The sequence below is a fragment of the Dipteris shenzhenensis genome, chromosome 5 (assembly GCF_047967505.1).
Source record: "Dipteris shenzhenensis isolate YYH24624 ecotype China chromosome 5, Dip_SZ_1.0, whole genome shotgun sequence".
In the NCBI taxonomy this organism is placed as follows: domain Eukaryota; kingdom Viridiplantae; phylum Streptophyta; class Polypodiopsida; order Gleicheniales; family Dipteridaceae; genus Dipteris; species Dipteris shenzhenensis.
Window position 1 is genome coordinate 36,028,235 of NC_141600.1, and position 14,278 is coordinate 36,042,512.

Sequence of the window (14,278 nt, forward strand, 5' to 3'; positions counted from 1 at the left end):
AACCACCTCTTTAGACTCCTCTTCCTGTGTCTGTTGGGTCATTCGAGGTGGCCTCTTGCGCTTAGGGGTCTGCTTTGTCCTTGGTCTCTTTTCCTTTTCACGAGGCTGTGAGATAGCAAGCTGAGGCTCTTGCTCAACTCGTACTAGAGGCTCCTCATATCTGATAATCTCGAGGCACAGAGGGTTGATGGTGCTCTTCCGTGCGGTCTGCTTGGTTGGGGGATTGGGGCCAAGGTTCATTATATCTGCGAGCCCGCCAAATACTTCCTCTTGTTGTGGCCCCTGTAATCTCTCCATCTCCTCTCTTTGCCTTTCTTGCTCCCCTTGTTGGTCTAGATGCTCCACGCCAGGACTCCACGGAGGAGGAAGGGGCAGTTGATCAGGATTGACTGGACTATTTTGCCCCTCTCGGGAGACCTCTCTACTTCCACGGTTAGTTGTGTGAAAGGACTGAGAGGACCCCTCATCGTGCTTGGATCCTTCATCGTGCTGGGATTCCTCATGGTGCTGAGATCCTTGGGATCCCCCATGAGAGTCGGATGGTGGGGACTCGCGTTGCTTGGACTCTTGATGATGAGAACCACCTTTAGATCCCTGGTGATCATTGCCCTCTTGGCCACTGGGGCTTACAGTGTGTTCAGAGGCCATGGCATTGTGAGGAGGACAACGGGTAGCGTCTAAACGGCGTCCAATGGGTCTAGCAGTTTGTTTAACTCGTGCCATAGAAATGAGGGATTTTAGGGTTTTGAAGTGCTTTATATAGTCTTTTTTAAAGCACTTTAGGGTTTTTCTTTTAAATTAGGGTTTTTTGAGTGCACCTCCTCCCCCCCCAGTCTTTTGTCGCCAAGTCGGTAATACTTAATCTTGACCACCCTCCCTCCCAACCCACTCACCCCTCCGCCCTACCATGTCGCACATGCAATTCTGTAATTTTCAAACAAATTTGTGAATTTTGGAATCTATAATTGACTCAAAATAGTGTTAACTTTATTCATCAAACATTTTACATTTGGGGCTCTCTTAGGACCCAACGCCTCCCCTGTCTGACTCTACGTTGCAACCAAAGCGCAATCCCTTAGCTCCCTGTTGAGGACTTCCAAGCAGCACATCTCCTTGTCTTCTTGACATGTTGAACCGCTTTTGCGAGACTTGAGACATCTACCTTATCGTGCTTGAGAGTCCTGGCCTCTAGACATCTATGAAACCAATCGAAGATTTCGTGCAGTGCATTGCTTCGCGCGATACCACCCCCATGCCTTGTATTCTTGAAGTATGCTACGTTTGCTCTGTAGCGTGATTTCTCCATTCCTTGAGTATTCCAAATGGATAGAGGGCCCCATTGCTCCACAAACCATGGTGCATGTGCATAAAGAATATGCTGTAAAGAAAAACATTGTATTAGAAACATAAACTGACTCAAGTTTAAAGCACAAAATTTCAACCTAAGGAGGATTACGATGTAATGTGTAATATGTGACTCCCCCCATGCTTCTACCATCAATGATATGAATTCTCCCAATGCTGTCCTGAATCTCTCATAATAAAGCTCATCTGTTTGACCTTGTCTAAGCAACTTTATAAATGCATCAAGCTTTGTCCACAGTTTTGCTCTCAAAGTAGCAATTCGCGAATGTGAAGCTTGATTTGTGGTGCACTCACACAAATCTTTCCAGTACTCCCAACCTAGGGTGCTTTGAGCCAATGTATATTTCTCTTTATCAGCATTGTGGTTGGATAAGAACCTCCTTGCCTTTCCTCCACCCATGGACACTTTAGCAAAAAGATTTTGTGTCTTTCTTGATTGTTTCTTGTCCTGCTTAAGCTTCACATTGCCTCCGTGAAGTTCCATTAGTGAGAGTAGTTCTTCATCTTTTGCAATTCATTGTGTAGATACTTGATGTGGCCTCAAATTCCAAGCATAAACTAGATGGAGATAGAGTAACTTATCAAGTATATGTAGTTCAACATGCAAACTACACACGTGTACTCGCTCCAAGGGAATTGGTAGAATGGGCTACCACTTAGGATTCTTTTTGTGACAATTAGGGGCTGCACTTTGGTTGCAAGAAAGGATGCCATTTTCCCACTGTAGGCTTCCCTTTTGCATCTTCTGAGAGTGGGTGCAATACAAGCATGTCCATTTTGCATCTACACCTATATCACAACCATACAAGCACTTGAGGGTCTTCAAATCATCAGCTAGATCCCATTCAACTTGAAACGTTCCATGCCCATCCACAATTAATGTTTGCCCTGCCTCTTGTCTTTGAATAATCGACGGGATGCCGGTTCTCTCCAAAACCCACTTCAATGTCTCGTGGCACTCCTTTGGGGTCTCAAAGGTTGCAAGCCACCATATGTCCTTCTCAGATTGGACTGAGAAACCCTGCTCAACTTCCTCATCCCCTTGAACAAAACGCAAGGCGTCATTCATAATACAAATGCTCACCCTCTCTAGCTTGTGCTCTTTTACCAACTGAGCTTCATCCATTTTTATAACAAATACTAGCTTGCCATCTGTACAATGAAAGAGAAATTCAGTAAGGATATAGAAATTAGAAGAAATAAAGTTGAATGTGAAGAGGGAATTTCTCTTACCTTCTTCTCTCATCCCATAGAATTTGACCATGGCTCTCTACAAATTCTCTACATCCACGTAAACATTATTGAAAGCATTCATCTCAAACGTTTGGATGCCAGATTTCTTTTTACTTTTCCAAGTCATTGTGCCACTTACACAATGGTATGCTCCAAGCTTTTCTCTAGCACATTGGTTTGTTCCTTGATGTGTAAGCCTTACAGACCACGGTGTTGGCAATGGCATTGTAGATATCTTATACTTTTCCTCCATAGCAGACTTGAAAATTTTAAAAACAGAGTTGTGAGCTTCACGACTTACACCAGTAACATCACAAGCTCCAAGGACCTCCTTTGGTTGGACGAGGCCCTTGAAATCCTTCATTACCTCTCTAGCAACTTGTTTATGTAGCCCTTTTTGTCTAGGGTCCTTCAACACTTCCCATGACATCACTTGGCTTTATTAAACTTCTTAGAATATATGAAGGATCACTATCATCCATTTCCATTGTTCCCATCACATCCTCCATAAAATTCCTAAAGTAGAGTACAAATGAGTCTTAGTGGAAAGAATGCAACACCACAAATATTTTGGGGTAAGAAATTTCATTGAAAATGTGGGGAACTAACCTTGCAGCCCGTATTCTCCTCTTTCGGGCACCACTATTGGTTGACAATGCATCCATAGATTGTAATTGTCTTTTCCTCTCTTTCAGTCCCAAAGGTGTTCCCTTTAACTTTTGTACTCGTTCTATCGACTTCTCTCGCTCCTTCTCCACAACACGTTGAACTTGGACATAGATAGACCTTTCCAAATCTTGTTTGCTTTCAGCAAGCTTCTAGATTGATTCTTCCAATTCATGTTGCTCCAAGTCCAGTGCATGTGCTTTATCACTGAGTTCTTTGTTTTGCAATTGGAGATCCTGCATACTATTATGCATTGCCACAATAGTAATATTTCCCGAATGTGCAAGTTCTTCTGCTTGGGCTCTCTGCACCTCGCTTGCTTGCATAGCCAATGTCTGAGAATGGTTCAATCGATTGCAATAACCGAGCAATCCAACATGTCCCTTGCCAACAAACCGAACAACATCATGCAGTGTATGAAAAGGAGGACTCTTTTGGGTGGCAGGGTCTAAAGGATACAAGTTTCCATCCACCCAAAGGTCAAGATGCTTCTTCCCTTGCAATCGAAGACTGTGGAACACACTTTGAGGAGTTCCACTATATCCCAAAGAACGTGTGCTTGCATATTCTACCTCCAGTTGTAGGTTCACATGGTACTTGTTGGATATGTCCTCAAATGGTGCCATGAGTACTTAAAGAGAGGTATCAGTGATGCAGGATAAAATGTAGGGAAGAGCTGGCAAAGATGGAGCAGTGAGAGGGAGAGAGTAGCAAGGAAGAGGGAGGAGGAGAAGCAGATGAGGGCAAGAGGAAGAGGAGGAGAAGAGTAGGGTGACAGGTGTAGAAGGGAGGGAAGGAGCTGCTGTAGAAGGGAGGAGGAGGGGAGAGATGCTACAGGAGGGAGGAGGACGGGAGAGATTCTACAGGAGGGAGGAGCAGAGGGGAGGGATCTTGTGTGGCTGGAGAAGGAGGGGAGAGGAAGGAGGGAGGAGGAGCGAGAAGGAGGAGGAGGGGAGAGGGAGGAGGAAGGAAGAAGAGCAAGACGGAGGAGGGGAGAGGAGGAGGGAGGGGGAGGGAGGGAGAGGGAGAGGGAGAGGGAGGAGGAGGAGGGAGGGAGGGAGGGAGGGAGGGAGGGAGAGAGAGAGAGAGAGAGAGGGAGGGAGGGAGGGAGATTCAAATTTTGAAATTTAAATTTCAAAAAGTGGCCCCCTCCCCTCATTGATGGGGGGAGAGGTGGGCTCAAATGTGGGCTTAACCCACCTAGGTTGGGCTGGTTAGGCCTCTTTAGGACCCTCCAAGCCCCTTGCATTAGCCCGCTAAGCATTCCCTAATCCATTCCTTAGGAGGCCCTTTTGAGACCCTAATTCTCCCCTAATGTCCACCATCCTCTACTACAAAGTCAAAGTCCATGGACTATTCCACAATGTGCTGCATGAACATTGTCACGTCGGCATCTACAGACCTCACCTGAGGTATACTAGGAGCCATTGCTAAGAGAAGTTGATCAACCATAAAATTTTTGTATTATTTTATTCTTTTTATTTCAACCGATCCTCCTTCTTTCCTTGATCTTCCATTTTCTTCCTACAATCCTTATCAAGGTATCTAGGCTTGTCATTATAATAAAACAATTTGTCTTAGTTTATATTTCTTGCCTTCACCTTTTGTTGAATCCCTTTACTTTTTTGGATTTCCTTTTCCACACATACTCTTAGCCATGAAAACCTATGTGCACGTCATCGTACACTTCATTTAAGCCTCGCTTGCAAACAAGAATGGGTCCACTTCTTTAAAATTGATTGGCTTCGTTCATTCTCTATCTCTTAGGGTCATCATTAACCCTTTGTAAGCTTATTGATCATAAGAATCACCAATTGATTACTATCTACTTTTTGATCAACTACTGCTTAATCTCTAGGAATCTTTACTTTAACAAGGAAGTAGTGTGTTGGCTATCCTTCCCCCATTGTTAGGGTCAACAACTAATTTTGGAGTGTAATATATTGTTGGTCTCATAGAGATCCTTCAAGATCTCCCATGCTTTATTTATTATAGCCCCAATCGGATATGAGGAATGATAATTTCTATAGTCATTTGGGATTATCATGGATAGAGCGATGTAATCACTCAGTTTCCATCGACTTTCTTTAGTATGAATTCCCTCATGGCATCTACCATGTCGACAATAGGTTTCAGCCCCTTCCTTCCAACACCAACCATATCTCCTTTACACTAGATGGCTCCAAACATTTATGTTCTAGATTGGATAGTTGTTTATCTCCAAATTTTTAGCCTCAACAAAGTGTGATATGATTGTGCAGTCACCATGGAAATGGTGTAGATGTCTTGAAGTAGAATCCTTGCACGAATTGCAAGACAAATAGAATCACCTAAATGTGGAAGATCCTTCCTCCTCAGCAAGGACACAACCCTTCAGTTTGGAGAAGATCCCAATCTTGGATATCTTGTGCTTTAAATTATGATTAAGGCTATCCATAGATGGAACCATTGGGCTCTGATACCATATACAAAAGCATAGGGTAGTCGGGGGATGCCCATGGGGGAGGGGGCACGAAGAGGTAGAATGGCACTGGGGGGAGGCCTGGTCACGGGAGGTAGACAACTACCCTCATAGTGAAAGATTTACCTTGAGATCACAAGACATGAGATGAAAGGCACAACTCAATACATGTGCTTATTAAAGAGAGCAACATAGCATAAATAGAAATATATAGAATGGTGGAAACTAGGTATAGAAATTGCCAACACATGTACCAAAATCTTTGATAAACAATCATAGAGTGAAGGTACCAAAGTTGGCTCTAGTTCCTACACCATGTGCAGGCCTCTGTGTAGCCTTTAGTGGAGTTGATCAAAGGTAGAGCACTCCTACAAATTTTCACTCTAGGGATCATTGGATACAAATCTCTCTCCAACATGTAAAAGTATGGGACTATTTCTCCTATAAGAACTAACATTATGATCTCAAATCTCCCTCTACTCTTCACCTAAGGGATCTATTGGCTAGGTCTATTGATCCCTAGAATACTATTACACTTATGCCCTCCTTATTACTCTTCACATAAGCTCCTTGGTTTGCAAGCTAGAGTGCTCTTTAATGCCAGATCCTCAATTGTAGAATCCCCCTCAAAGGGGGTCTTTTATAAAACAAAAAGTACAACAAATACCCAACTAGCCCTAGGGTTAGGCTAACCCAAATACGATAGGTTGGGATGCACTCTACCAAACTTGGCTATTGACCATATGGCTGACCCTACTCTTGGATCCTTCTAGTCAATCTATTGTAAGCTACTCTGACCTACTCCTAACCTACTACTGTGGGCCATCTTCATAGGCCTCTTTGGCCAACCTAGAATAATATGAATAGTCTATCATTAGAGACTATAAGAGACCTATACTTGTCCCATTTGGTTGCGCATTGACCTAGCTCATGTTCCCTCAACAAGGGTGTCATGCCACCCCTTGATGCTGGACAGGGTGGCCCTTGAGGCTACCCTAAAACTAGTCTAACAAGGAGGTTTGTATACTACCCATGTTGCAACCAATCTAATGCCCAACATGGAAATTACCCCTTTTTCACATCCTATGGCATATGCTATCCTTCCCCATGTCCTATCATATGGGTCTCACAAGGCAAGATGTGACCCTAATATTCCAACATGATATTGAACGATCTAAAATGGTAAGATAACTTTATGGTATTGTTGATATGGATCAATCTTGTTCATATAGAACATATGCAACAATCGAGGAAAAGAAACTAACTCTCAAACTATCAAGCCACTCATCACTTTGGAAAAGTGTGTCTACACTTGTGATAGTTCTTCCACATTTCTTAATCTTATAGATCATGTATTCCAAAGTCAAATTGTACGATGTGAAATATTTGTGTTAACACAAAAGATACATTACAACCATGTTAGATGGGATTCCACTAACTATTCCAACATAAAGTAGCAATATAAAAGATGATAGAGGCACATAAAAGGTCTATGCCACCATACAGATCACTCTCATTTTGTTTACCTTTGTTAAACATATGCTGCATACAAATATCTCCTTACAAAAGCAATTATATCTATATTTCCATACCTCAATTGCTATATCTATGATTGCAACCTTCTTTCCTCTATATAACCTTCATTTGAGTTTAGGTCCTTCTCCATACAAATTCAAAGCTTGGATTAGATACCGTCTAACTCACACTCCCAAATAATCAAGTGACTAGAAAAAATCTTGTTTTACGAGTGTCTTTAATGAATTTTGACATCTTAATGGTTGACTTAAATGTGGGTTGAGATATTCCTCTTCAACTATCACCTTCTAGCTTGGTAGCCACCTTGTTCTTGATGCTTCCTCATCTCCAAATGTCACAAGATAATTGACATCTATAATAGTGTGTAGGACAAATTGATTTTCCTCCATAGACCTTCCCATTCCTTTTATGATGTACTCCCCAACCTTTCACATCCTTGTGTGTCTAAATTTATCCATAGTTTATGAATGTTTCACAAGTAATATGTTACGACTAGAATATTTAACAGTAGTTGATGTGTAGTATGATGTACTACCCAATATTTGACATATAGTATGTGTGCTTCCCATTCCTTTTACTATGTACTCCCTAATATTTCACATCCTTGTGTGTCTAAATTTATCCCTAGTTTATGAAACACTTCACGAATCACAAGTAATATGTTTAACATTAGTTAACATGTAGTATTTTTCCAGCCAACAATAACCAAAGATCGAGGAACTTTCTTATCACAAGTAGCTTGTACATCTCTTGGCATGCATAATATCATGTTCTTAATGTGCAATTGTAAATAGTGTTGTACAAAGGCATTGTTGATCTTTGGATATGCATCATGATCATGAGATATTTAGAGTTCCAATACTCTTCTATAATTTTTTCTTTTTCATGCTATTATGGTTTAAAAGCACCATCCAACATGTACTCTTGATGACTCCAATCTAGCTAATAGAATGAAGGGCTAGTCATATTGAATTTATCAGTTTTTTATGAAATGGTTATCACACTAGACCCTAATGCATTATAGTTAGGAAACATCAAACTTATCATACATGAGTGGATTACAATCGCCCCCCTATGCCTACATGCTATGCCCTCCAACAAGTGCCAACTAAAAATGATTGCTATAGTATACAAGTGGCAATATGCTACAAGAGGACTCCTATAAGCTATTTACCAAATTGGGATATTATGATGCTAGTAGTGTGGTATGTTATTTTGAGTTATTTACAATTGTATAGTCTTTCAGACATAATTAACTGTTTGAATTGAAGAAATGTACCCTCAAAATTTCTGGAAACCACCTTCCAAAATGTTCCTCACAATGTTCGAAGCACCATCTTCATTGATTCATCTATCTAGGTTGTGTCCTACCTGCGCCCATTTAGAGACTCGTTGCTTGGATGCTTGGTTGGTGGTGCCTTGATGCTTGGTCACTCGAGAACTCGTGTTGGGTAGTCAAAACTGGCTAAGGGTCAACATTATGGATGGTGCATCAAGAGTCAACATTAACCTCGACAATCTAGTAAAAAATATGAAGCTTAAAGTCTAAAGCCATCTTCTTTTTGAGTATAAATGATAGACTAGAGGCCAGTGGATTCCCAGGGAATGATTTCTATTGTAAAGGGGAGTAAACCTTATAGCAATGCCTATCCATTACTATTGGGAAGACTTTGGCTCAAGAGTGCCCAACTAGTCATGACTGGGGACTAGAAAGGATGATAATCAGGATTGGTGGGTAGATAGAGGTCAAGATGCCAACAAACCCCAACAAGGTTCCTAGGAGGTACAAACCACAAGACCTAAAGTGGAAGATCAATTGTTAGTTATTTATATCCTTTTATTTATCTATTAACTCTCCTTAAGGCTCTTTTGCTAAAAGTGACTAACAAGAGGCTACACAGATGCTGAAATCTTGGCTCTAAAATAAGTAACGAGGCCTATTTCCTATAGTTGCTAAAGGTATTTTAGCCTTCGATCACCTGCCAGGTGCAAGGGTCATCCTCTTTTGAATTCATTGAAATGCTCTATATTGGCCTTGTGACGCTGTACACCCCCCTTTTTCTTGGACCAATTGCTATTGGATTGTGCTAGAGGGTCGATCTTGGGGTATTCAATGGCCATGAGTGCCTATAGGATTGCCAAGTCATTGTCTCTATCTTGGATAGTGATCCTATCAGTGCGGAGTACCGATGCTTCTCGAAGCCATGGTCTTCCCAGTGATTTGCCATCCGAATTTGCTTCTACAATCATCAACAATGTTTGTAGCTGTATATATATTCTGAGCATGTCACATGGTTCTCAAAGACTAGATTTGGTTGCTAGAAGTTCCTAAGAAGGTTGCTGTTATCAGATGAAGTGGTTGTCTCTGCTATTTCATTGCCAATTTTGCCAAGAGCCTCCTATTTTCCAGGGGATCTTTTCAAGATATACCAAGACTTTAGCCACTTCAAATTGAACATCTTTGAGCTTAAATAAGGATCTTGACCATGCTGACAATGTATTGCCTTGCTTGTAGAAAATTTGCCATTTTTTTGATAGGATTCAAAGAGAACTTCTATCATTCAAACATGTGGAATCTAATTTTTTGGCCCCTTAAAATCCTTTTGCAAAGTTCTCTTATACTAGTCAATTATATGGTTAATTGGCTATTTTGATACTTTTTTTTTGGTTTGGCCACTTAAATATGGGAGCCTTTTGTTGGCAATAATTGTTTTTCGCGCTTGGGATCTCACGGCTCAAGCGCTACCCATTAACAAGTATTTTTCAAAATCGCAAAAAGCGTATTGGCATTAGCTTATGGGAGAAGTTTTTTGATCAAGGGCATGTGAATAAAAGAGAGAGCTAGAATCCTCTAATTGAAGGAGCAAGATTCATGTATCAAGAGGGGATTATGAAATCCCTTTTGTATTTTAAACTTATATGTATTTTCTTTAAAAGCAATTCAAGTACAAGGTTATACATGAAGTTCTCTAAATGAAAAGTGAAGAAGGTACGCACATTGGCATTTTGAACATATTGCTTGTCACATGCCTTGTAATCTTGTAATTAGCAAAGGCAAGTGTGCAATGCTCATCATGTGAGCCACATCTTAGCATTGAGAGGGGATGTTAGAATATCTCTGTGTAATTGTTCAACAAGACATGGCATGATGGGTGAGTGGTTTGGATAAGCATGCGATGAGTTGATGAGGTGTGAGTGTGTGGATTTGGGGATGAGAACCAAATTGTCCTAATTTTTGTATCATGAACCCACTTGAGTTGAATTGTTTGGTGTGGAATGAAGTCTAACATTTGGATCTTGGCTATAGTGTCTCTCTCATGTTTTGAGGTCTTCCACCATTCTTGAGCTCTCCATTTGCACTTTTGTTTTTCTATATTGACTTCAAGGTTGTTCTGTGTTCATGTCATGGAAGAAAGAAGAGTAGAGAGAGAGACTTACCTTTCACATGTGGGGGCTAGTAGATGTTTTACATATACAAATAAATGTCTACTAGAAAGAAAGTGAGGATGGGCGATGGGTGGGGTGTGTTAAGACACTAGCTGGACATAGAAAAAATGTGCGCATTTATTTCAACATAGCTGAAATTGGCATAGTGGTCAAGGCTTCATGAAATCCTATTCGATGATCACAGGTTCTAATCCTGGTTTTGCGCTTGGACGGGGGAGGTTGCTTCCCCACCATCGTGATGGGTGGCCCTTTTTTTGCGCTACTAATTCTTTTTTGCCACTTCGATGCCACATGGGCATTCACCGCTTCCCTACGATGGGCGGGCGCCTGTGTGTAACCGCCCTTATTAGCCTTGGACCATTATTGTTGAAAGTTCGGCCTTGAGTGCTGAAGTGGCATGGGCATACGTGGACAAAGAAGATTGGTGGAGACAGAAATTTCAAAGGGGGAGGGCCGAGGGGCGCTCCATTTTCCCCAAAAGTCGGTCAACTATTTACGCTCCTTTTGACTCCAATAATCTAAAGGCTTCAAAGTGGTGATTGGTTGAGCTAAGGCGGTAGACGTGGCTCTAAGTGGGCTTTTATTACGCCAACTTTACCTGGACCCACCATGGACAGGTGGACGGTGAGGATCTCGTCAAAGATTAGGGATCGACGGCCACAGAGGACTGCCGACGTGGGCCCACCCAAATCAGTCCACGTGGAAAGCCGTCACCGGGAAAATTCTGCCGCCGGCAAATACGACCATACAAAGTCAAAAAGCTAGCGACGTACAAGGTTGAGGTTGCATCCGAACCGTCCACGTGTCTTATCATGCTACCGTTGGTACAGGTTTACGTTGAATTTGTCGCCCCTTTGAATTTCGAACGTTGAGAACAAGTAGGGGGTTTTTTGACGGGGCGACCGTTCCCTTATATAAACTTGTTCCTCACGTTCGTTTGGATCCACAATCGACGATGCTCCCACCGTCGATGTAAATCTGTTTCTTACGTTTAGAATTACCCTCAGAGCTTTAATCCGTATACACTTCTATCCATCTTTCAGAATTTCCGTCGTCTTTTCGGATCGACCACCCAAAACTCTTAGAATTTCCGTCATATCTACAACCCAGAAACACTTTCCCTCTTCTGTTTCTTACGTTCAGAATAATTTCCTTCATCTTTTCGGATTAAGATCCATCGCCTCAAGCAGCCTTTCATCCTTCGATCGTCGTCGTCTCTCACAGCATCGATCAGCGCAGTGCTTCCACTTCTCTCACGTCATAAGCATCCATCATCAATTACACAAACCTTCATTTTGTGCCCCTCAGATCATCCATCACTTCAATCTTCCCATTTCTCTCTGCGCTCACAGCATCCGTCACAAATAGCATCCTCTAAAAGCCTCGATCCCTGCATTCCTTCTACGTCACAGCTTCGAACTATGCCCTCCCTCTCCGCTGAGATCCTCCTCCCTTCCTACTTCAAATGCCCCATCTCCCTCGAACTCATGCGTGACCCCGTTAGCCTCTGCACCGGCGTCACCTACGACCGTCCCAGCATCGAAAAATGGCTCGAGCAAGGCCACAACACTTGCCCTGCCACCATGCGCGTGCTTGATTCCCGGGAGCTCACCCCCAATCACGTCCTCAGACGCCTCATCCAGCAATGGTGCATCGCTAATACTTCCTACGGCATCGAGCGGATCCCCACGCCCAGGACTCCTGTAGAGCCTCACCAGGTGCGTTCGATTCTGCAGGACATAGCTTCCGGGGATGGCAGACTGGCTGCTCTGCAGGCCTTACGGGGCCTGGCAAAGGAAACCGACAGGAACAGGAGGTGCATCGAGACGGCAGGCACGATTGCTATTCTGGTCAATCTCATCAGTTCGGAATCGCTACGTTCGGATTCGGAAGTCTTAGAGATCATTCAGGAAGCCATCGGGATATTGCTCCTCTTTCCTCTGAACGATGCCCCTCGACGGGTGCTCTTGGAGGAGCCACAGCTTCGGTTGTTCTCGCGCCTTCTCCTGCGGGGTAACGTAGACGCTCGCGTGAACACAGCCCAGCTTTTGGAAACTCTAGCGATCGACAGATCCTCAAAGGCAGCGATCGGCACAGATGAGAAAATCATCCGAGGATTGATCACGCTTTTGAAAGAGAACTTATATCCAAATGCAGTGAAGGCAGGTCTGAAGACTTTGCTGGTACTAAGCCAGGCGTTGAAGACGAGAGCCATGATTGTTGAGATGGACGTGGTACCAAGTCTAGTAGAGCTACTACCAGGAGCGGAAAGAGGAATGGCCGAAAGGGTGATGGCTTTGCTGGACGTGCTGTCAGCATGCGCGGAGGGGAGAGCTGCAATTAGTGGTCACGCACTTACCATAGCTGGCGTGGTGAATTGCTTGTTGGTAGTGTCCGATAGCACAACGGAGCACGCAGTAGGGGTGCTGTGGTCGGTGTGCATCCACTCCTCTGATGAAGAAATTCTTCAGGAAGCCATTCAGTTGGGCACCTTCAAGAAGCTGCTGGTCCTCATGCAGATGGATTGCAGTCAAAGGACGAAGCAGAAGGCCAAAGATCTGCTTCGTCTCTTCTCAGACATCACGGGGGACAATGTGTGCATAAGCAGCGAAGAAATATGAGATTCAACTCTCGTTTTTCTTATTGGCAAAGCAGATTATTATTGCCCATGCAGAGCCAGTTTGTTGGGCTCTTCCTGATCGTGTATGAATATCGAATACATACTTCACAATCTAGCGACCGTAGTAGGAATGAAAAGCAGAAGAACTGCAAAATTGTATATAGTCAAGCAGATCGACGAATTAAAGAAAATTGAAAGCCCTTAACAAGAGCCACGTAATTTTAGCCACAATTGCTCAGACGATGATCAGCGTGAAGATCAGCTCTTAAGCTCTGATCGGCTAGCCATTCAGATCGGCTCTTAAGCTTTGATCACATGCTGCAATAGTTTTGGGTATGGGCGAAAAGGGAAAAAAAGATGGTTCAAAATGTATGTTCTCTTCCGATCTCAATGTCTAATCCTGCATCTGTCTTCTCCCACCACCTCTGATCTATTGTTTAAAACATCCAGAGTCTGCATTCCTGTTTCAAGCACGAGCATGCAGGGATCTACTCAAATGTATATTCTGCTGTTTGTTTTTCTTACACAGCCTTCTTGATCAATTTCAATCGCTGCAAGTAATGGTGTGTACAAAGAATACTAATCAGTTTGATATATGCAAAAATTTATCCAACAGCTTTAATGTTTCAAAGTAATTGCGGGACGAATAGAAAACTTAGCAATTTTTGATGAATTTCACTGCAAGTAGTATTGCTTACATAGAATATAACATGCTATAAGCAAAAACGATCCACTAGCTTCTATGTTTCAAAGTAAAAATTGTTTGATTCAACGCTCTGTATGATAAGTTAGCAGATGAAAGAGTGTAATAATGTCTTAGTAATAAACTCGTAATAAACCCTGATAGCCGCCCTGATACCCCAACGAAGGTAGGACAATGCCAAAACGTTTACGATAACACAAGGCCCTGGACATTACGATTCTCATTAATCGAGAGACCCACAGATAAA

At 42.7% G+C, this 14,278-nt stretch overlaps 1 pseudogene; it reads left to right on the forward strand.

The window, feature by feature from the left end:
- Positions 1–11,672: 11,672 nt before the first annotated feature.
- LOC147901959 (U-box domain-containing protein 25 pseudogene) lies at positions 11,673–13,846 on the forward strand (annotated as a pseudogene).
- Positions 13,847–14,278: the final 432 nt, after the last annotated feature.